This window comes from Trichechus manatus, unplaced genomic scaffold (genome assembly GCF_000243295.1).
Source record: "Trichechus manatus latirostris isolate Lorelei unplaced genomic scaffold, TriManLat1.0 scaffold00116, whole genome shotgun sequence".
NCBI lineage: Eukaryota > Metazoa > Chordata > Mammalia > Sirenia > Trichechidae > Trichechus > Trichechus manatus.
In genome coordinates this window covers 5,135,742-5,160,483 of record NW_004444052.1, presented here as the reverse complement: position 1 = coordinate 5,160,483, position 24,742 = coordinate 5,135,742, and the positions used below count along the sequence as shown (strand labels likewise).

Genomic DNA, 24,742 nt, shown 5'->3' with positions numbered 1-24,742 from the left:
TCTCACTCTGAGGACTAAGGTGCACCGGACCTAAGCCATGGTAGTTTCAATTCCCTGAATAAGAAGACCAAAGAAGAACTGGCACCTTGGAATTATAGTGTTGGCGAAGAATACTGAATATACTATGGACTGCCAAAAGAATGAACAAATCTCTCTCGGAAAAAGGACAGCCAGAATGCTCCTTAGAAGCAAGGGTGAACAGACTTCATCTCCTGTACTTTTGAACATGTTATCAGGAGGGACCAGTCCCTGGAGAAGGACAACATGCTTGGTAAAGTAGAGGGTCAGCAAAAAAGAGGAAGACCCTAAAGGAGATGGATTGACATAGTGGCTGCAACAATGGGCTCAAACATTCAAACACAGCAATGATTGTGAGGATGGCACAGGACCAGGCAGTGTTTTCTTCTGTTGTACAGAGTTGCGATGAGTCAGAACCTACTGGATGGCATCTAACTATATATATATATATATATATATATATGTGTGTGTGTGTATATATATATGTATATATAAGACATGCTAATTTAAATAGAAATACGTTGTTGTTGTTAGGTGCTGTCAAATCAGTTTCAACTCACAGTGACTCCATGTGACAGAGTAGATCTGTCACACAGAGTTTTCTAGGCTGTAATCTTTATGGGGGCAGATCACCACGTCTCTTCTCTCACAGAGCTGCTGGGTGGGTTCAAACCGCCAGCCTTTCTGTTGGCGGTCAAGTGCTTAACCACTGCACTATCAGGGCTTCTTAAATAGAAATATAGTGATGTTAGAACAATTGCCAAGCCTGTAAAGCTAAACTAAAACTCTCCCCCACTCTATATCAAGTAAGTGCCATTTAAATATATAAGCTCAGTACTCAGTAATCTAAAACTAATTAAGTAATGTGTCCCCTACATAGCAAATCCATTTATAAACCATAAGTGAACTCATATAAATGTGGAGATTATTTTCTTGCCACCGTCTCCGCTGCCTCATCCGGAAGTAGTTGATATTGCAGACAGGATTTTCAAATCCTGCAGGAACACACAAAAAAACAAACACCAAATCCATTGCTGTCGAGTTGATTCCAACCGTACAGGACAGAGTAGAACGGCCTCATAGGGTTTCCAAGGAGCTGGTGGATTTGAACCGCCGACCTTTTGGTTAGCAGCTGAGCTCTTAACCACCGTGCCACCTGGACTCCAGCACGAGCTCGTTGCAAAGGGAGAACCTGCCTATTTTCTAAAGCAAGATAGTGCTGTTTCCCAGGGACTCTATTAGTGAGAACTGAGCCATGTGTATCCTCCCACCCAGGGTATTTTCTCTGCCAGAAATCTGCTTCCTCCCACTTGCTACTGGCGAGTAAAAGCAGTTACGTTCTAGGCAAAATTCACTTCCGCCTCAATAAATGCTAACATGTTCTTAAGTTCCTCATCGCAGACTCCTTTGCCCTCAAGAGCTGGCAAGAGATGTTTAAAATAAACAGGGCAATTTTATTTATGTGTAGGTTAACCTCAGAAAAAAGATAAAGTACAGGTATCTTGAATTTTATGAAGAAAGTGGATTAAATTCCTGAGACAGAATACATGTTAAGATTGTTTGGTACCAAAAAAATGGTCTAAATTTTGCCACAGTTGAAGGATTTAACTTACTCCTTTTACCTTCAACAAATTTGAGGGGCTCAACACATAAACGCTGTTATCACCAATCTGTTACAGCACTTATTTTCAGAGGAATATTTTTCTGTTTGTTTTTCAGTTAAGTTTATTAGTATGGAGCATTTCTTTCAGGGAAAACAAAATTTTTCTTAATTTGTTCATAAAAGCCAATACCATTTCCTGGACTCTCTTATATGTTCAGAATCTGGTTAAACAGTCTTAACTAAGAAATCTGTCATGAATTGCTTTATTTCAAAATGAAGGGACAATTTCTTTTGACATTCACTGTAATGGAAAAGTCACACAAAACAAAAACTGGAACACATCACCATTTTCACTGACCTATTGGAATGCAATATTTTAGAAGATTTTGTTTGGAGTTTTAAGTTGGGAAAGCGTTTCAGAGCAGTTCTAGTTTTTAATGCCAACAGTTTTGCTTTGGGAATATCAACTAGAGGTCATGGTGACTTTAAACACAAGAAGGCCAAAGATTCATTACCCCTACATAAAAGAGAGATCAAAAGGAGAGAGACAGAGAGAGAGAGAAGGCTTCTCATTTTTAATAAAGTCTCTCTTCACTTTCTCTGTGCTGCTGCTCATCTTCTTGAAATCTACTCCTCCGCTGGACCCAATCTGTTTCTGCATTTTTAACTTATGGAAACTGAAGCCAAATGTTCTATTCCATAAGTTTCTGTAACAGGACCTCTTCAGAAGTAGCACGAGAGTGAGAGTATGCAGAAGTACAAGATTAAAACCCTGACCCCATTCTGCACCATAGTGAAAGCGATGGTGTGAGGACTCAGGAAGCCCATTGAAATGATTGCCTGTGTCCTCCAAGGTTACCAAAGGAGCCCAGGTTGGCGGCTACCAATTGCTCTGGTGGGTGGGCCACTGAGCTGACCCCATCATCCTTGGGATTAAAAGAACACTCTCATCATGTCCTCCACTAAAGGCAGTTCTATGTTGACTGAGGTTCTGAAATTCTATTGCTGGTACCAGGTGAGAAAACATCCTACATCCTGTCCACATTGCCTTTACATTCCTTTGGATTCCACCAAGAATGTCCCAAGACACAGCCCTACACAGCAGGACAATGCCCAGTGAACACTGTAATCATTATGGTTTCTATGGTTTTCCAATGAAATGTGAGGCCACTATGAACTATCATTATTTCCTTTCTTTAGTCCTTTAAACCAACCATGATTCAATAGTCTGGTAAGGTATAGGTGAGGGAGAAAGGAAGAACTTTTGGATCCAAAAGAGTTCTGAGTAGGAGAAACAACAACAGCATTGTCAGCACCTACTTGAAAAAGACTCTGGTCCTTTGAGGCAGGTCTTAGTAACAGTGTCGTCAACGGGCTTCCTGGAAGAGTTCCTCTGGAGACCTGGGTCATCCAAATAACCAAGTAACTTTCAAGAGCCCTTTTGCAACTTGGTAGCAAGCAACATTATTGTTAATTAAATGTTCATGTTTATCCCCGCCCACTTATCGAGCTTTAGATGTTTTGATATTCAGAGGATCAATATTTGTAACTGTTGATTCTTCATTTTGATAACACTTTGTTGGTTATATCCATTACTCAGTGTTGCCCATGACTTTGGATAAAAAAATTGCAAATCCAAGTTATAACATTGACCCTATTCAGAAAATGCAGTCTTCCATAATGACACAGTTTCCAGGAATTAACTACCCTAAAAACATGGGGATGGCAAGCATTGTATTCTTCCTTTAATTACTACGTACTCCATGACACCTCCCAGTTCTATTTCTCATTAGCATGTTTGTACATTTATATTGCTGTCAATGAATGGACAACCCAGTTCCGTGACTTAATGAAAAATCACTGGCAAATATTATATGATGAGTAAAACAAAACATAAAAATAATTGGTATCTAATTTCTCCATATGATCTGAAAGTTACCCTATTCACTATTTCACATGCTGTTCTTATTTATGTCTTCTTTCTCTGCACTAAAAAACTCTAGGCACTTTCTATATTGGGCAGTTTGAATTATACAAAGGTCCTATCCACTGCCAAGTTTCTATCTTGAAATACAACAGCAGATTAATTAATAGCCAACCAACCCTGCTATTTCATCTAGAACCAACAGAACAGCAGTATTAAGGATAGTGTCTTAGTTATCTAGTGCAGGTTTAACAGACATACCTCAAGTGCTTGGTTTTTTAGCAGACAGAAATTTATTCTCTAGCAGTTTAGAAGGCTAGAAGACCAAAATCAGGGCTCTAGCTCTAGGGGAAGGCCTTCTCTCTCTGTCAGCACTGGGGTAAGGTCCTTATCTCCTTTCAACAACTGTAGGACCAGTGTTCCTTGGAGATCTCCATGTGTCTTGGCATCAGTCTTTCCCTGGGTCTAGAGGTTTCTCAGTGTAGGAACCTTGGGTCCAAAGGACACGTTCCGCACCCAGCTCTTCTTCCTTGGTGGTAGTGAGGTCCTTTGATCTCTGCTTATTTGTTTAATCTCTTTTATATATCAAAAGAAATCAACTCCAGATACAACCTAATCCTGTAGATTGTGTCCTGCCTAATTAACGTAACTGCCTTTAATCCTGCTTCACTAACATCATAGAGGTTAGGATTTGCAACACAGAGGACGATTACATTAGATCGCAAAATGGAGGATAATTACATAATACTGAGAATCATGGCCTAGCTAAGATGACACATATTTTGGTGGGACACAATTCAATCTATAGCAGATGGCATCAAACAGGTTTCCTGGGAGAAGATGTCAGCAAGTCTACAGCAAAACTAAAATGAATATGTAGCAAGTAGTGTGTGTCGGAAACTGGAGTCTGGTTTCTGCTTTGATTGCTTTGTGATCAGGACCTCCTTTTGATTGTTTCCATCTTAGAATCAGAAGGAAATACATGTGTCTTACAAGGATGTTAGTAATGAATCATTCCCTGACAAAGTTAAATATGTGACTGTCACTCTGGGGTGTCTCCTGGCATTACTGCAAGGATTAAACGAGATAATATACAAACAAGATATGTAGTATAATGCATGCCTGGACGTGGGTCACTGCTCTTGATTAACGAAAAATACAACACTAGCCTAGACAACCTGAAGCATCTATCCTATATGGCAGGAACTTCACACATGATCTCACAGAATACTCACACCACAGGTATTATTGAAAGATGGGGAAAGAGGAACTTGTCCGAAATCCTCTAGCAAGTAACCTGCTGAGCAGGGATTCCAATTCAGGTACAAAACTCAAGCCTAACCCAGCAATCACATACTGTCGTGTTTGTCCTCATTTTAAGCAAAATTATGTTCTTAATCTGGGCAAAGTGCATTCACCATCACCGTTTATGTTTATAAAATATCACCAGGTGAATGTCCTTTTTGGCACATGGAATTCTCTGGTATTTTGGGAGGCAATTAATCGTTTCAGTACAAGAACAAAATGGTACTCCATTTACCAGCAGGAAAACACAAAATTAGGTCTCTCTTCATGTACTGGAAATGTAACACTTCAAACAATTTAAGAAGTAATGCTTTGAAAAAAATAAAATATGAGGTATTATTCAATCATTGTAACCTGGAACTTACAATTTGGAAGGCTTGGTAGGAAACAATAAAGCAATTAATAACTTCTATCAATGCAGATTTTTTTTAAGAATAAAAATTAAGTGGATTTTAAGTGGTTTAAGTGGCTTTTTGCTTGTGTTTTCCAGTAGAAGAGATGTCTTATTAGCCTGCACTTAAGCAAACATTCTTTCATCTTTATTTTCAACAGGGAAGATGGGATGTGCAGCTGGAAGATGCTGGAAGATGCTAGAAAAGCTTTTGCAGGTTTTCAGCTACTGTGCACTTTCAGCCTGTAGATTAGACTGGAGGGTTTCTTGACTAAAGTGGAAGAGCGGCAGAGTATCTAAGATCTTTTCAGTTCTTTCCCAACCCAAGCTTTTCGGTTAAAGCTAAACTATCTGGGTGGTTAAAGGAGCTCCTTCTATAATGCAGAAGCCAGAGTAGACCACTGCAGACAGCTTAAAAAAAAAAAAAAAATTACAAACTTGGGAGCTGCAGCTATGATAGGGAGACCCCTTCCGGTATTCTAATACTGTTCTCCTCTTTCCCAAAGTCTACCTCTCCCAGCTTAGCCCTAGGAACTGTGGTCCTAGACCTCAAGTCCTCATTTTCCTCAACTGCAATGTCTTATGCTTCCTGCAAGGAGCCCCGCTGGTGCAATGGTTAAGCACTTGGTTGCTAAGTGAAATGCTGGCAGTTCAAACCCACCTAGCAGTTCTGCAGGAGAAAGACCTGGCGATCTGCTTCCGTAAAGATTACAGCCTAGGAAACCCTATGGGGCAGTTCAACTCTATCACATGGGGTCACTATGCGTAGAAAATCGACTCAATGGCACCTAACAACAACGACAACAGGCTTCCTGCCATCACTATTTCAGCATAAGCCCAGTAAAGTGCTGGGCTCTAAAATAGAAAACTATGGTTCCTCAAGTTCACAATCTGCTTGGGAAATCTAAACTCACAGGAAATAACAAGAACTTGTATCCTTTGCAGAACCCTCTTGTATCACTCTTACGCCATTCCACTTCTCATTACTGTTTACCATATATGTGTCAGAGTCCTTGGGTGGTGTAAACAATTAACACACTCAGCTGCTAACCAAAAGGCTGGATGTTTGCGTCTACCCAGAGGTGTCTTGGAAGAAAGCCCTGGCAATCTACTCCCAAAAAACCAGCCATTGAAAACCATATGGAGCACAGTTCTACTTGGACACATATGGGTCACCATGAGTCAGAATCAATTCGAAAGCAACTGGTTATGTATGTATCACCAGCCCTTCTGGACTATAAAAATATTAAGAAGAGGGATCCAGTTCTGTTCACTTACCAATCAGTTAGTAGATACTCAGTAAATTGAAAAGCTTGATTCCTCTTAGATCTCTTATTTCAACTAAACTACCATTTACTAATGTTGGAAAGAAAAAAAGCAGGATATATCAAAAAGTCGGCAGCATCTACTCGGATAGCAATCAGCCAAGATCACAACACAATGACACAAAATTCAAAATTATGCTATTAAACTTGGCCTGTGCACGCTACAGTAAGTATAACAGACAAGAATGTATTGGGGGGGCTCTTGCTTTCATCAATCCAGGGCTGCAAATGTTAAACAGGAATATACCAGGCAATCCACTGTTGAGTTGTTTTTTTAAAGTAACATATGTAGTTACAACTGACTCATGAGTCACATCTGCAGGCAAACTCAACACCAGACAAGCTGGGCTTATAATTACTCAGGCCAGAAAAATCCAAATTATTGATTAAACCCAGCTGAAGCAAACGTTGGACTAAAAGAGAAAAAATCACCTTTATTACAGAGAATGGAGAGGCGCAACTACCTTCAAAAAGGGTTTCCAGTAAGAATAAAAAGAGAGCAGCCTACAACATTTGGTTATATCCAACAACGTCGCATTTTCCAGAAATGACTGGCCTTTTTCTTTCAAATGGACAAAACTAGTATTCTCAAAAACAGTAGGGGAACATGGACTAAAAGATAACGTAGCCTATGTGTATTCTTGGCATTCCTACCAGTACGCACTCTGGCACAGGTCTTTTCCTATGATTGGCCATCAGGTTTCATCAATGCCTGGTGATGATTTCCATTGCTGGAGCTACTGCTATCAGTGTCTGACTCAGTCAAAGCTTCTATTCAGCAATTCAAACATTATCAACATTTAGAGGCTGGAAGTGTTCTCTGGGGAGAGAGAACTACAGTAAGAGTTGTCAGCTCACGTCTAAGTTTCTAAGGCAAACCTAAACCTGTTAAATATCATGAATAAAAATTTAGAGGAAACATTTTCAAGACAATTTGTTCCCCTGTCACAACAAAAATTTCAGTACTCTGTTTTACTGTAAAAATGTGCAAGAAGTATGTGGAAAAAGTACATACACACACACATACTTCTACAACCCAATTTTCCCAAAGAGGTGTTAAGATGAGTTGTCCTACCAAGTCAGAAAGTCCTCCTGATTATCCCTTCTTTGGGGGCGTAACCAGACAACCCCAGTAAAACAGGATTAATTCCAAGTGACTCCCCTTTTTTCTACTTTATGAAAGACCCTACAGAATCACCCTCAAAGTGTCTTTGGGGATCTCTGATCAAAAGTCCACCTGCAGAGAAGCCTAAGAATATCCAGTGTTCACAAGTTACTCTAGAAAAACAGACTGGACCTTAGTGGAAAAGAATCTTTTCTGAAGTGTGCACCAAGTGGAACCAGGCTAAATGTACAGTTTTCTGATACAAAAGGTTGCCACGAGGCAGAGCCAACACAACGGCAACTAACAACAGCAACTAAGTGTAAGTCAGGACACATAAGTGTGCAAAAAGCACACTATCGTGTGGTGCAACAGTTAAGCACTCGGCTCTTAACCAAAAGGTTGGCAGTTCAAACCCATCCAGCATGGCTCCATGGGAGAAAGATCTGACAATCTGTTCCCATAAAGATTTCAGCCTAGAAAACACCATGGAGCAGTTCTACTCTGTCACATGGGGTCGCTATGAGTCGAAATCAACTTGGCACCTATCAGCAACAACAGTCGTCTAGCAGGCAAGTGTCACAAGAGTGAGAAATAATAGAGTTTCACCAGAAGCAATGACCTTCTATTGGCTTGGGAAAGGTTTTATAGAGAAGCTAGCAGAAACATCAAGAGTACTTACATATATAGTATTTACCATGTCTAAGACTTTTAATAGTTGATCTTTACACATATGATCCCATTAACTGCCTCAACACCCCTACGAGGAGGGAATTATTACTTTCCCCACTTGACTACAAGGACACTAAATTTCATAGGAGGTAAGTAACATACTCAAGATCATATCACTAGTAGCTTGGGAAGACATGATTTGAACCCAGGCACTCGACTCTTGAGTGAGGTCTCTGAACCATCATGATAAGCTTCCTTGAAGGATGGATAAACTTTCTACAGATGAAGACAGAGAAGCAGAGCATTTATGGGACAGCGAACAAATAAAACATGTCCAGTTAAGATTGTAAGAAAACCCTCTTCACAATTTAGGAGTGGGTAAGGATTCTCACTGACTTGGAGTAAGTGGATAGTGAAATACAAATCCATAGAGGTTACCTAAAAGGGAGAATGTCTATATTTAGACAGTAGAGAACAGAAAGTAGCTTTTAAAGTAGTTAGAAAGGAAAAAAATTATATATCAGAAATCAAAATGAACACGAATAGGGATTCAACAAATGTCTGCTGAATTAGTGAAACAATGTGCTAAATTCATTGGTGAATAGTATCTGAAGCGCCGATCATCAGTAAAAGAAGAGAGAACTTTAGGAAGCAGAGTCATATACAAAAAGGCTAAGACAGATAAGAAGAGACTGTGCAATTTGATCTGGTGATGAGCTGTCACTGCTGACTCTGGAGGGACTTAGGTAGAGGGGTGAAGACACTTGCCTCTTTGGAGGGGCTCACAGAGCCTATGAGGAACCAGAAGAGCCAGGTATTCACAAGGGTCAGCATGGAAGAGTGCTGGTAAAGTGAGGTTAAAGGCCAAGACAGGAACTTGCAAGACCCTGGTAAGACTGTGTTTAATTCATTTGTTTATGAGGATTTGGGAGAACTGAGAATATATATGAGAAAAAGGGATAAGACAAAGAATAAAGAAAGAACTAAAGTGGAAAGACAAGGGAGAAATAATCAACAGAACAAGGTTCTGGAAGACTCAGAAAAGTAGGTCAAGATTAAGCTTGGGGAAGAGGGATACTTTCTATTTAGATGGGGGAGGAAGGGAAAGGAGAAAGATAAAATTCTAAATCCAAGGACTATTCCCTGATTCGACGGCGCTCTCCTTTAACTGAATACAGTCCAATCTGAGCTATTCCAGAGCAAAGTACCAGTGTAAAGACCCTAATAAGATCTCTCTATAGTGAATGTTAGAGCATGTATGTTTGAAATGGTCATTTATCTGTCAGTATTTTAGGTTTCTATTTGTCCAGTCATTTAACTTCTCAGTTCTTTCATATTACAACACTTTGGATTTCTTAAATACTGAGAGGAAAATGACAGGTATTTCACCAACTACAATACTAAAGGACTAGCACAGTTACCACTAAACCTAGAGAGGTCTTATGGTGAAATAACTTGATGTGCAAAAGTAAAGCAAATAGGTTTATTGCATTATGAAACTTTGTATGAGCTTCTTAGATATGTTGTTATCTACACATATATTCTCAATGTAAATATTAGAAAACTCCTTTTTTATCCTTATTCTGTCCTTATTATAAAATCTGGTCTTAACCTTTAGCCAAAACCATCCATCTTTGATCGTGTATCTCCATCATCCTTCTTGAATCTTTTTCTACTCTGTTGTATTATGTTGGAAGTCCTGGCAGTAAAATAGAGCTGACCTCCCGTGAATATTGACTTAAAGCCTTCCAACATGTATTAGATGAGAAAGATGTTTTATGGCTGGTAATGCATGATGGGTACTTGCTAAATGTTAGACTTACTATATAGTGCAACAATGTCAGACTTTACAGACTTACTACACACTGCAACAAGGTTACAGACTTATACACCACAGCGTTACAGACTTGCTAGACACCACAACAGTGTTACAGACTTGCTGTGCACTGCTATGACGTTACAGACTTGCTGTGCAACAATGCAATTTTCCAATTATAAACTTCTAAGATGAGTCAATACAACCATGACTACTGATCGAGTTATATAAACCCAGCTTTCACTTAACAGCAGAAAAAAATAACTGTGCTAAAGTATAAGTGAAATTTCCATTCCATTAAATGAGACATGGCCAAGCCCCAGGCATCCTCCACAATGACAAATTCTCTGCCATTAGGGCCCATCATATAATTAAAGATGAGAATGCAGAAATCAATGCAATGATACTGGGGAGACTTTACTATATGGATATCATAAAAAAAAACCTACCTGCTGCTATCAAATCGATTCTGAATCATAGTGACCCTATAGGTCAGGGTAGAACTGACCCATATGGTTTCCTAGGGTATAATCATTACGGAAGCAGGCTGCCACATCTTTCTCTCCTGTGGAGCCGCTGGTGGGTTTGAACCATCACCCTTTTGGTTAGCAGCCGAGCACTTTAACCACTGCAACACCAGGGCTCCTCATGCATATCATAGAGGCCAATTTTTCAAAGTGTAGCTCCTAATTGATTTTTGTAAGTTTTAAGCATAAAACTCTGCTGTAGAGATGCTGCTGTAGAGCTGGCAGATGATAACTCAGCTTGTCTTTGAATGCAACGGTTGACTGAATATACACATTATACAGGGTTTTTTTTTCTTTTAAAAGTTTCCTGCCACATGCAGCAAACATCATCAGAAAACATGTATTATTCATTCTCATCAATAGTCTAGCATGCTTTTAGAGTCAGTTGTGCGTTCACATCATTCTTTATTTGCACTTAATGGGTGGTCCTTTCAAAAGCCCTGGTTGCAGCATCCTAATATATGACTTACGTGAATCACCTGCTCTTTTCGTCAATAAAGCTAGTAAGTGAACCACAACCAGCAAATGGAAGCTGCTGAGATCATTTCTGAACTACTCCTCTTCCACAGACCCAGGAAGCTAATATATCCTATCACCACAGCTAATTTAGAACTCTCAGAACGGAATTCAAAGTAAAGCATGGGGAAAAAACTCAAAGCAATTGAGATGTTTTTGCTGCTTATTAATGGACCAGACAGACCATGATGGGCTTTGGAGCCCTAAGCAGCTCGCTCAGTGTAGGCCACCTAACAAAGACACCGACAAAGACAGGCTCGTGGCCAAGGAGAAGAGGAGAGGTCCACCTACATCGGAAATAACTGCAATTTTATTTCTGGTAATTTCTATGTCCAAGCATGAAGGGCTAGTTCACATTTTCTGAATAACCACCTAAGGTTGCTACATATTGACATTTTAATGTGTCATTTTTTTCTAGCACCAACAGCAAATGTAGTATTTCTAGTCTAAAAGCTATTTCATATTTTAATAATTTTCAAAGAAAATCATTCTAAAATTCATTGCACATGTCCTTGATTTATTAAACGAAGAATCTGGGTTTTTCTTGGTGCCATGTAAGCACAAGCAGGGTTCAATAAACGTTTGCTGACTTAATGGAATAATGTGCTAAATTCACAGGTGAATAGTACGTGAAGTGTCTATCTTCAAGAGTCTACTGCAATGTTGAGTTCGAACAACAAGAAACCAGTTGCCATAAAGTCGATCCCGATTCATAGCAACCCCATGTGTGCCAGAGTAGAACTGTGCTCTCTAGCGTTTTCAATGGCTGATGTTTTGGAAGTAGATTGCCAAGTCTTTCTTCTGAGGCACCTCTGGGTGAACTCGAACCTCCAACCTTTTGGTTAGCAGCTAAGCACATTAACTGCTTGCACTACGCACTACACAGGTACTCCTCAAACAACAAGGGTAACATTTAACACCATTTGTAATCCAACACATCCTTCAAAATGCAAATTTATCTTCTCAAATTTCTCAACCAAACACTCCACCCCAAGCTGTCCACGCTAGCACTCCCTCTCCTCCCCGTCCACCATACTTTTACCTTCTTCACATTCAAGCTTCTTGACTAACTAATGAGACACTCAGCAATGAGGAAGCACTGAAGGCTTGAATCCCAGAATGTTTTGAGATTTAAAACCAACTCTGGAGAGTATTCCTTCTAACTGTGGAACTCCTAGAGAAGAAAGACTAGGTCTTTCATCCCCAGACCTGGCACACTGTAAAAACTCAATGCGTATTTTTTCATTGAGTGAATGAATGGGAATGAATTCTAATAGAACCAACTATAACTCGATACCAATTTGCCCCTCACTCATGCTGTGACTTGGAGCAAAGTCACTCAACTTCTCTTATTTACGTTGTTGTTATTGGGTGCTGTCGAATCAATTTTGACTCATAGTGACCCTTGGTGACAGAGCAGATGCCCCACAGGGTTTTCTAGGCTGTAATCTTTATAGAAGCAGATCCCCTGTGGAGCTGCTGGCTGGGTTAGAACCACCAACCTTTTGGTTAGCAGCTGAGCGCTTAACCACTGCACCACCAGGGCTCCTTCTGTTTGCTTCCAATCTGTTTACATCTCTGTATAATGTGCAGTAATGAAATTCGTGCATAGAGAAATCGTCTGAGGAACTTGTTAAAAACGCAGATAGGGTCTCTTTCCAGAGATTAATTAGCAGGTCTAGAGCGGGACCTGAAGCCCTGGTGGCACAGTGGTTAAGAGCCTGGCTGCTAATCCAAAGGTCAGCAGTTCAAATCCACCAGCAGCTCCTTGGAAACCCTGCGGGGCGGTTCTACTCTGTTCTATGAGGTCGCTATGAGTGGGAATGGACTCGATGGCAACAGGTTTGGTTTCGTTTTGTTTTTAGAGTGAGTCCTAGGAATCTATTTTTTAAAAAAAGGTGACCAGGTAAAGCCAAAGCAGGTGGTTGAGGGAACACTGAGGAATACAGATACATAGAAGTTTGTGGAGACATGGAGTCAGTTCACACTTCTGCATTATCTATAAAAACTATTACACATGAAAATCCCACAGATCAATGTGATTAGTGGTGGTTATAAAACTAAAAACAAGCATGGCAGAAAACCTAGCTTGTTCTAACCTGGAGGTGGGGGTGGACAGAAGAGGAGGGTGTCAGCCCCAATGAAATCTCATCAACTATTGAGATATTTGCCTATAATTTCTTTTTGCTATTAGAGCTACAAAAAATTTGAATTATAAGGGCTTATTCTCTCTGCTTGGAGTTCTGCAAACGGTTAATGCACTTGCCTGCTAACTGAAAGGTTGTAGGTTCAAGTCCATCCAGAGGCACCTCAGAAGAAAGGCTTTGTGATCTGCTTCTGAAAAATCAGCCACTGAAAACCCTATGGTGCACAGTTCTACTCTGACACACATGGGGTCACCATGAGTCAGGGTTGACTCGACAGCAATCAGTTTATTTTTGTTCTCCCTACCAGAAACTCTGCGGTTATCAATTGCCGCCAGTATCACCCTACTACCCTCCCCAAAACCCTCCTACTACTATCCTCCACCTTAGGGCCATTGTTTAGCCATAAACAGCCTCCTTAGAAGAGCAAGGCTCCTGATCACACAGCAGTTATATCAACTGCAGAGACACCCCTCACCCCATGCCTAGCCAGACCCTTCTTATCCCAGCGACTTCTGTCAGTGACAGGGGAAACAGCATTGCCGTTATTGGGCTCAATAAACTCCTTCTTACATAACATGAAGCTGCAACTGTTGTTCAACGTTTACAGCCTGTCCTGTGAGACAATACTGTTTTCAGAAGCGTCCACTTTATGTAATTAGAGTTCACGTTTCAGAAAACAGGTTTTTCTCTTTTAGTGCGAATGGAACTTTGATGGCTTGCCAACAAGTTTTGAGCCCCTGATCCAATTTATACTCTGTGGGAGAAAGCATATGGGCAATGCAGTCAGCAGGCCAAGTGGAGCTGTGTGAACTTGGACAGGGAAGTCAGTCTCAGCAAACTCAACCTCACCTATAAAAGAAAAAATGGGGGGGGGGGGGTTGTTAGCAGCATTAAATGAAATACTTGTGCAGAAGCTCATAGTTCAGGTTCATGATACACAGTAGGTGTTCAAAAAACTTCTGTTTACCTTCCTTTACCTAAAACTACTACTCAGCCCTGTTAAGATGTGATAGGAAGTAATCTTCAATTTAAAAATTAACTAGCATAATTGTTGTTGTTAGACGCCATCAAGTCAATTTTGATCCATACTGGCCCCATGTGACAGAGTAGAACTGTCCCCTAGGGTTTTCTGGCTGTGATCTTTATGGGAGCAGATCACCAGGTCTTTCTCCCATGGAGCTGCTGGGTGAGTTCAAACCGCCAACCTTTCAGTTAACAGCTGAACACTTAACAGCTGCACCAGTAACATGCCGCCAAGACTCCTTATGTAGCACAGACGTGGAACAAATCACTGCGTTCAACACGGGCCAACAAATGGAAGTTGACTCAATTATAATAAAAAGAATAACTATTTTCCTTTAATATCTAAGTTGAAGATTAAAACCTGGAATATCCATTATATAATCCGTATATGTTAAGGGCAAGTAAACGTTACCAAATGGGCAAAATCTTACAATAATAAGAACAGATGAGCCACACTGCAGAAAGATGAATGCCAACCAAGAACACCAAATGACTAAGCACACGTGGGAAAATGCTTCCAGGGAAAATGAGAAAATCGAAAGGGAGAATGTGCCTTAAAGTGTGATCGACGGTGACCGTTAGAGAGAGGACATCTATTCCAACCTTTATTCCTATCTTACGTGCTTTAAATTAAATTGAGAGGTTATGGCAAAGGACTAGGTACCATATCTTTGGCGCTCATATCTTTGGTGTTCAGAAATAGTTTTAAAATTGGAAATATCAGTAAACCTTTTCCCTAACAATATTTTACTTTCCACCTACAGCTACTAAATAATATACTCAAACTCAAGTTAAAGGGAAGTATTACCCCATACCCTCCCCGAATCTAGGAGTTGCTGGGTGGCGATAATTGTTAAGTGCCCAACCGCTAGCTGAAAGGTTGGTGGTTCAAATCCAGCCAAGGTGCCTCAGAAGACAGGCCTGGCAATCTGCTTCCGAAAGGTCACAGCCTTGAAAACCCAATGGAGTAATTCTACTCTGCACACATGGGGTCACCATGAGTCGGAATCGATTCGACGGTAACTAACTCCCTGAACCTTGTAACATTATAAACAAGAAGTCAACTATGACTATTTTTTTCCTATAGGCTCAGAGAAAGGAGGTCAAGAAAACTAGAAAGGTGGCATTGCATTCCAAGCCATACCAGTATCACGTTGGTATCACCTTGTTGATCCAGTGTTAAGTACCATCTCAACATATCAATAACTGTGAATCAGGCACCAATTTAATAGTTCAATGGAGTCCCTCTTGGATGTTTAAGCCATGTAACAATTCACCCAAATCAATGTCCTCAGAAAAGGAGCTAACAGCACTGTACATGATTTTTGTGAACTTGAATCCTTCAACAATATCTTTCCATCTTTAGTTTAAGCCTCACTATAGTCACTAACTAGCTGTTTATGTTAAACAAGCCACTTTTAATTCCCCAGACCTTAGTCGTTTCAATTGCAATATAAATGATTAGAATGGTATCCTTAGGTCCATAATTGAGTCTTTCCACAAGCGTGCAGTAATAATGCATACAATTAATAAGGTTTTATTGAGCACCCAACTCCATTGCTCATTCATTTCAGGAAAGCCAGAGCAGCCAATGAGAAACAAGGAATGGGAGACTCTCCCATAGAGCTTTCCAATCTAGATCATTTACAAACAAAACAAAATCTTGCCTCTTAAAAGGGTCAAAAGGAATGGGAGAATCTCCCATAGATTTTTCCAATCTAGATCATTTACAAACACAACAAAATCTTGCCTCTTAAAAGGGTCAAAGGTAAAAGAGCAAAGGCTAGCCTGGGGGCTCGAATCTGGCAGTGTGGCTTATACAATTCTAACAATAGAATGTCAATTTATTTTGTGAGAGTCAGAGTCAAAAATACATAGGCAGGGACTCAAATCTTTCTGGGCTCTCCTTGGGATGGCCTTCAATTTTTTGCACTGTCTTGAGATGTGGACCAAGGTGGGAGCTACTAAAAAGTGGGGTGCTAAAAGACAAGGGAAGGAATTCGTGCTGATATCAGACACATAAGAGGACAGGTTACATTAAACCTCAGATGTCATTAATAGACACCTCAAGGTTCAGCCAGGCACCAATTCCTTCCGACTGGTAGATCTGGTGGACCTAGTGGCCTATTCTACACACTCAATCCACTTCTACTACGTGTAGTTGTCTTGAGTTCCCAGCCTATAAATCTACTCTGGTCTATAGGACGTTGCTAAATGGAATATACCCGTGACAGCGTGAGTCTTAAGCAATTCTGAAGTTGCAATAGATGTGGTTTGAGGAGAGGCGTACATAATGACTGCATGTACTAAATAAGAAAGTCAAAGGCAAACATTCTCAATTTAAAACAGAAGGTGAAAGTGATAGTGAAGTTGCATTTAAAACAAGAATATTTATCTCATTTACACAAGCTGGCAAAACTCAGCCTAGTGCAGATGAGCCTGAGTGTTCTATTACTCATACCCACCGCCAACCCCACACTCCCACAACTTCCTACACCCTGTAACATAGTCACAGGCAGTGGATTACAAATTTCATTTCCTGATTGACATTAGGCATCCAATGTGGGGCAAGAGATTTCAAAACACACAGCAACCTCACTATCGGCACAGGTATCACAGATTCCATCAGACTTGTGGATGGTAAGGAGAGTAGTTAATAAAAGCTTGGAAGGTAATAGTATGTTATGAGTCATCAATGTGTTTTCATGGGGGAAAACCTGGTGAATTTATTCTAGAATTAAGTGGGTAGATTATTTTACTCTGTTATTAGCATGAGACGGAAGGACCTAAAATAGGTTAAGTTGAACCGAAGGGAAGGAGAATCTTTGTTAGAACAGCGTCTCCTGGCTTCATGACCCCAACATTAGGCCCTCACATCTCTGAGCCTACAAGGTTTCTGCAATTTCACCTTTAACATTTCACATGTATTTAACACAAATACAATGAATACCAATATAGAAAAATTTGCATGTTCAAAACTGTTGACATGTTTTGAACAATGGGCCAAAATATATAAATAAATTAATAAAAATGATGCTGGTCAGAATAAGGTAACATGTAACATGAGAAAAATCAAAGTAATTACCTTCGGTCAGTTGGAAAACTAAAAACAAGCAGTAAACTGAAATTGCCTAAGACCACCAATAAAAGTGGGGGCAACTACCAGGATAAAGATCAATATTAGAACCTTGTTACTTCCTTTGGTGTCGATGGCAATAGGATGTCCAAGGTAAACGGTGCTGTTTAAGATCTGGTCTCTCCATTTATGTTGGCCTCTTATCTAACAGAAACCTAAAATGTCTTTGGGATCAGTACCAAGCACAGTTTACCGTAAACGTTCATTTTTCTAGGTCACAAGGATTCACACTATATAGTGACTCTAAAAATGGGATTTGCAATTCTTATCAAATTAAAATTTGAGGAATAAACGTGGTTTCTCAAAAATTCAGGAAATGGAGTCCTGATACTTGCCACAACAGGGATGGGCCTTGAAAACATTACGTTGCGGGAAATAAATCAATCACAAAAGGACAAATATTGTACAATCTCACACATATGAAGCACATAGAATAAGTAAATATATAGAGATCAGAGTTTAATAGTCATCACCAAAGGTGGGAGAGAGGGGGAACGGAAGCTATTATTGTTTGGGAAGCATTGTGTTTTTGTTTGTGGGGATGGAAGATTGGGCAAAGGACGTTGGTGAGGGTTGTGCAACACGATTGACGTAATCAATCTCACTGAAGCGTATATGTGAAAAACGTTGAGCTGATAAATGTGGCGCTATCTCCATTTTCACAACAATAAAAAAGTTCATTGAGTACTTCACTCTATAATGAAGTTCCGATTGCAAATTGAATATTTCTGTTAATTCATCTCACTTTACTTATTCACACAAACTTATCCTGTTCATAATGTAGCTTTGAAAGTAACAGAACTGCATTTCCTAAAAAACTATGCAGAACCATCCTGTAAGTGGGGCAAAACTGTCACCCTTTACTTGGAATTAGTGAAATGTGACTGCTATAGATGATAATTATAGGTTCAGAAGATTCTCCAAACCTTTCCAACTCCCCAGGTCACTCTAAAATTAACAGAACCTTTTGCACCAGGAGAAATATTTTATTCCCTGTAGCCTGAGAAAAGCCATAGGTCAAACAAATAACCAGTACAAGTTCCCAGCAGGGAGAAGGTTCATTTGTTACAGGGGCACCTCTGTACCACCACAGTGCATACAGCCTGTCTGGGGGGCTGGGGGAAGGGCACTTTCAAGTGAACACAAAGTCTGAATTGCAATTATTTCAGCACAATTGTTTTTTCAGTTACAAATAAATTCAAACCAACAGCTAAAAAGAACAGAGAACTTGCTTATGATTCTCTTGCAAATTACTTATGCTCATGTATCCTCATTACCACTGATTTGCATACAAAGTGCTAAAGTCCTCCTAGTTTTTTTTTTTTTTTATGAGTAAACAGTATTTTGCCTTGAAAATCCAGTCCAGTCCAAATGGCCAAAAAACTCTCAACTGGCACACAAATGGTGATTTGCAATCTGATCAGAAAACTAGCAACAGGCAAAGTCCACTTAGAATGCTTTTCTAAGATCTCTATATATCTGATATCTGTTTCTTCTGCACAACACAAATAAAAATCACCAGCTGTAGTAATTAACGTCGGAAAGTCTTTCTGTTCCATAAAGCCTCTAGAATGTACCCGTGATCTCTTCATTGGCAAGCATAATATATGCAAATTAGCTACTAAGGTGATTAGCCAAGCTTTATTTCTAGATCCACAGAATCCAATTTGTAACCCCACAGGTGTAAAGTGTGCTCAAGCATGGCAAACAAAGCTGCCCAAAATTCTCAGCTTGGTAATCAAAGATCTCCATGACTTAGGGGGCAGGAATAAAAGGTAGGAATTATTTTTGAGGGATTGGGAAGGACCTTGATAACTTGGAATTCTATCAGTTCTACCTAGGAGAAGATAAAACAGAGAACAAAGTGGGGAATCTGATTTTATTCTTTGCAGCAGTGCCCCTAAAACTGTCATTACGTTTATAAAGGATCGTTATAGAGAGAAGTCACTTTAAAAATGAAATTAGTTAAAATATTTTCAATTCTAGAAACAAAAAAGAATAGCAACCATTGACTTTTTTCATAATCTTGTTGGATGATTTTACTTGAAGGGTTAGTCAGAAATTCTAAAATTTAGCACTATTTTTCCCCCTAGAGCAGGGGTTGGCAAATTGGGCCAGCTGCTTGTTTTTTTTTTTTTTTTAAATAGAGATTTACTGGAATGCAACCTTGTCCATTTGTTTATGTATTCCCTACGAATGCTTTCACATTGCAACAGCAGAGCTGAGTAATTGCATCAGAAATTGTATAGCTGGCACAGCCTAATATTTACTATCTGGTCCTTAAAAATAAAAGTCTGTCCACCTCTGTTCTAGAGTCTTAGATAAACCTATTTAAGCAGTGACTCAGTTGTTACTATCAAATGATAGTGTGACTGACTCAAGTCTAAAGGATGTTGTAAAGATTAATCAGGCTCCTCTGGGTTTGCAACACCATTATCAGTTAAAAAAAGAAGAATGTCACGGGAATGTTTTAAGATTGGGAAACAAAAACGGTCTTTCTTTTTACTCTAATCACTTATCATGTGTATTCTGACTGCCTGAGAGTAAAAAGATAGGTTGAAGCATCAAAGCAACACTTACCAGAACACAAACTCTGGACAAGATGGAAACATTTGGGAAGGAATAAGGGTGATGGTTAAACAACATGATGAACATAAGTTCACGTCACTGCACTGAACGTGCAAAGAATGCTGAAATGGCAAATGGTTTGTTGTATATGTATTTCTCACAATTAAAAAAAAAACTCAGTAATAAAAGGAAAAAAAACTCCAGATGGGCAAATTACTTAACCTCTCAGGAAGGCCCAGTGCTACCAGCAGTAAATCCAGTGGTGTCACTAGAGGGATTTGAGGGGTATGGACAACACTGGGAGACACTGTCAGTGGGGGTGACACTAAAATTACTGTCTATAAAATTTTTGTGGTGTTCCAGCAAAAATTTATTATTTTTATTAAATTATCCCTGTAGTTAGTTTTAATAACAAAAACATTTTTTTTGTAAGCCCAGCTTACATGTATCCACATACCTACAAGGCTAAAACGCTATTCTAATATACTTTTGGAATCTTCTAATATGCTCTAGACAGAGCTGTCATTATTATCCAATTACAATGACGCTTCAAATCACGTGGTTTATCAACAGCACGCACCGTTGTTTTCCTTGCTGTGGGTGTTTTTATAGTCACCGATCTTGGTAATTAGTATTTGTGAACCTGTATCAATAATTTCTGAAACTGAAGTAGTAATTAAAGGAAAAGGAGAAAAATCAAAAAGGGCTTCTGCTCTGTTACTAATAATGTTGCAATTCAATGTAGAAAAATTTTACAAAACAATTCGTTACTTTGGAGGTTCATGGGGGGAGGTGACACCATGAGTTACCACACTGAGTGACGCCAACCCTAGTGATGCCACTGACTAAATCCACAAAAACCTGGAACCAAAGCAAGGGTTCCATCTCTTTCTGTGGTGTAGAGTGAGTCACCCAACCTCTGAGTCTGTTTTTTCGTAAGCGTAAAACGGGGATAATAATACCCATATGTGAAAGGATTTACAAAAATAAATAATACTTAAATGCTCCACTTGAGCAAACAGGTGGTCTTGGGATGCCCTTCAGATTATATCACACCTGGCCTTCTCTGAAGATAAAACGTTCATCCTTGTGACGGTCCCATAATATCAACCTATAGTCCAATAGTAAAAGTGAAGATAAAGAAAATACAGTGTTTTTTAATTGTTAGTTTACCTCAAGTCAGAGCTTCTCTTTAATTCTCCAAGCAGAGTTTCAGGAGCCTTCTGGGATGCTGTAAGGTGATGAGTGACCTGGCAAAAAGCAACTTGGCCATTGATCTGGGTTCCTGAGAGCCGGACCACCTGAGGCTAATGAGTGGGGGCTGACCAGACCAAGAGGGACTACCTGGGGGCCTGATGCTTACTAAGCTTCAAGAGGCATGATGTAATCTATCATAGCCATAGGGCTTAAGAGCCCTGAGCCCTAAGGCTAAGACAAGCTTCCTGGTTGGTGACCAGGCACAGGAGAGGACAGCACTTCCCTCTTTTGGGACACAGAGGTCCCTCTGTGCTGGGACCTCTCCCAGGGCTTACCCTGTACATCTCTTTGTTTGTAAGCTTGGTGGTTGTAATAAAACTATAGCCATAAATATAGCATACTCTCTGTGAATTCTGTGAGGCATTCCAGGGAATTAACAAACCCACCAGGGCAGTAAGAGCCAGCAGGGGCTGGCATCTGCTTGTTTGGCAGTCTGAAGAATGATGTCCATCTAACTTGTGAGCTCTGATCTAACTTCCAGGTGGCTAAGGTCCAAGAGAGAGTGTCACTTGGGCAGCTGGCGATGAAGATGGAGAAATGGGAAGGTGAGCACTGGATCCATTTCCACATTTTGGGGACTGGATTCATGCTGATCATTACCATGCAAATAGCAACAAAGGTAGGATTTGCCCACTTTGCCCTTTACTTAATGCAGATGCTGAGGATTTGTCTAATCTCTCTAGCCTAGTGACTTTATCTTCTGAGCCTCAGACTTGTGAACAAGATGATCTACCACTGACCAACATGGATGTGCCTCATGTACCTCTAACTTAACATTTCCCCAAGGGAGCTCTTCACCTACCTGGACCTGCTCCTTTTTCCGTGTTCCCATCCAAGAGACTAGAACCACCATTCACTGAGAAAACATGAGGTTCCTTCGGGACCAACCTACACCACCACCCCATTGCTTGTGCCCTTAAAATCTTGATAATTGCACTGCTAAGTTCTAGCAAACAAAGCATGGGCTAAAGTGTTGCATGTACTTCTGAGAAAGCTTTTGTTCATCCACGCTTCCTACTTCTGCTAGGCAAAGAGATGGCTGGAGCCCCAGCAGCCATGTTATACCATGAGGATGGAAATCAATGCTGAGGATGGAAGTGCTGAAAGACAGGAGCCTGGAACCATGATCACACCACTAAACTGCCACATCAGCCCTAGAGTCCACCTCTACTTTTTATGTAAGAGAAAATTAAGTTTCTCTCTCATTTAAGCCACTATAATTTTCGATTTTCTGTTCTATAGAGCAAAACCTAATTCTAACAGAGAGTAGATTTCTTATATCCACTGCTCAAATGCCAAAAATTCAGATTAAACTAACTCAGTACGTTTGGCCATAAATCATTTATATGGCTCCCTATCTACTTTCAAACATAAAAACACATGAATTTCTCAATTATGAGGGTTCAGAGTATTTTATCACTTGAAAATGTCACGTCCACTAAATGAATTTTTTCATATAAAATATGTACTGATGTCATAAAAAAATAATTAGTATTAAAAAATCATGTTGATTTTTAATAGTTACTGTGAAATCAACGCAGATAACTTCACAATAGACAAGTTAATCAAAGAGCAGACATATTTATAGTTACCCAGAACATACACCAAATCAAAACAGAAGATGCATTTAATATGGGTGGACAAGACAGCACTAGCAAGAGTAAACCTCAGCAGTAGGAAACCCTAAAAACTCATTAGGATGACAGGCTGCCTTAGGGATGATCAAGAAAAAAAACCTATGGGTTGAAGAAAAAATTAATGAACCAGGAAGGTGCAACACAAGCAAAGACAATGAAATGTTAGAATATGAGGGAGAAGAAAGCCAACCACAGAAAATATGCTAGAGTCTAAAAAAGGTGAAGAGGTTGTATGTAGCAAGAGATTTTCAACAGGCAAAAAAATTCATGTTGGGAAAATGCCCTGACAGTGATTGAATAAGGCTGAAAAAAATCTCATGGAAGTAGTAACCGAACTTGAGTTTTCAAATTCCACACCAGTTAATCATAACCATCCAGACACTTACCGGACCCGCAGCTCAGCAGGGAGCTACCAGGCAGAAGACCCGGAACATTGCAATCCAGAAGATAAAACCCTGACTCACCGCTACAGGCATGCACAAGGCAGGGGCAGATGGAGACTTACCTTTGACCAAATTGACTTCTGAGTGAAAGCAAGAGAAAAAACAGGCTGCAAGAGGAGTTACCGTGCCACACAGGTCAGACCTGCCAAGAGGTGAAGCCAGGCAGGGCCAGGAACGGGGATGGTTCCAACAACCGGCCTTGCAAGGACAGAGCAAGAGCATCTGAGCTCACGAGGGTCTTGGAAAGTCGAAAGGTTGAGATCTCAAAAAATAGTACAGTGCATCCAAAACGCAAAAAGGAGACCTCCACATTTTAATTCATAAGTGATAACCATCTTCCATAATAGTTACCACCAACTAGTTTGTACAACTCATATAGATTTATAGTGATGTAAGTTATATTTAGGAGTTTCTGGGTGGCACAAATGGTTAAGTGCTGGACTGTCTGAACAGACCCAGAGGTGGCCTGGTGATCTACTTCCAAAAGGTCACAGCCATTGGAAAACCCTCTGGAGTTAAGTTCTACTCTGATACACATGGAGTCACCATGAGTTGGAATTGACCCCTCAGCACCTGGCTTGGTTTTGGTTTTTAAATTATATTTAATATGGAATGCAAGTGTGTTTTAATATTTAATATGACATAGACCAGGGCCTCCATAATTAAGAGATGCTATAGCCTGTGGCGCAGTGGTTAAGAGCTCAGCTGGAATCCACCAGCCGCTGCTTGGAAACCTTATGGGGTAGTTCTACCCTGTCCAATAGGGTTGCTATGAGTCAGAATTGACTCGACAGCAAAGGGCTTTTTTTGGTTAAAGCCTGTGGAATGGTAGTATACGAAGGGAAAACATAATCAAGGAGCCTTAAGACAGGTGCACCAATATGTAAAGTACTTTAAAAGCGAGCATGGTTGCAAAGTGGCATGTAGTTTTAGCAAAGTATGGAGTTAAGGAAAGAGTCATCAGGTGCCATCTTGTTTACTGTGAGCACCTATAACCGTGACTTAGGACACATCGCAACACTGCAGGCTGGAAGTCACACATCCTACAGTGGAGCGCATTACCTCCCGTCCTTCTGAATTTAAACTTGAATTTATTAATTCTCATGTTTATGCAACAAGCACATTCAGTGATAGAATAAACCTTGAACCATCTTATGGTAATGATTATTAACACCATCATACCTGTCATGAATTGTGTCCCCCCAAAATATGTGTCAACTTGGTTAGTCCATGATTCCCAGTATTGCGTGGTTGTCCTCCATTTTGTGATTTTCCTTTGTGTTATAAATCATAATCTCTGCCTGTGGTTAAAGAGGATTAGGGTGGATGTAA

General features: G+C 40.0%; 1 protein-coding gene across 3 annotated transcripts in view; it reads right to left on the bottom strand.

The window, feature by feature from the left end:
• Window positions 1-24,742, bottom strand: part of BASP1 (brain abundant membrane attached signal protein 1) — a 68,579-nt gene that overhangs the window by 12,084 nt on the left and 31,753 nt on the right. The window contains exon 2 of one of the 3 annotated variants that reach the window (XM_023738404.1): window positions 2,942-3,022. The exons of 1 other annotated variant lie outside the window; for it this stretch is intronic. The gene's annotated coding sequence lies outside the window, so the exon portion shown is untranslated. Of the gene's footprint in view, window positions 1-2,941; window positions 3,023-13,916; window positions 14,194-24,742 lie in introns of those variants that run through there. One more of the 3 variants, XM_023738405.1, reaches the window with a different exon arrangement.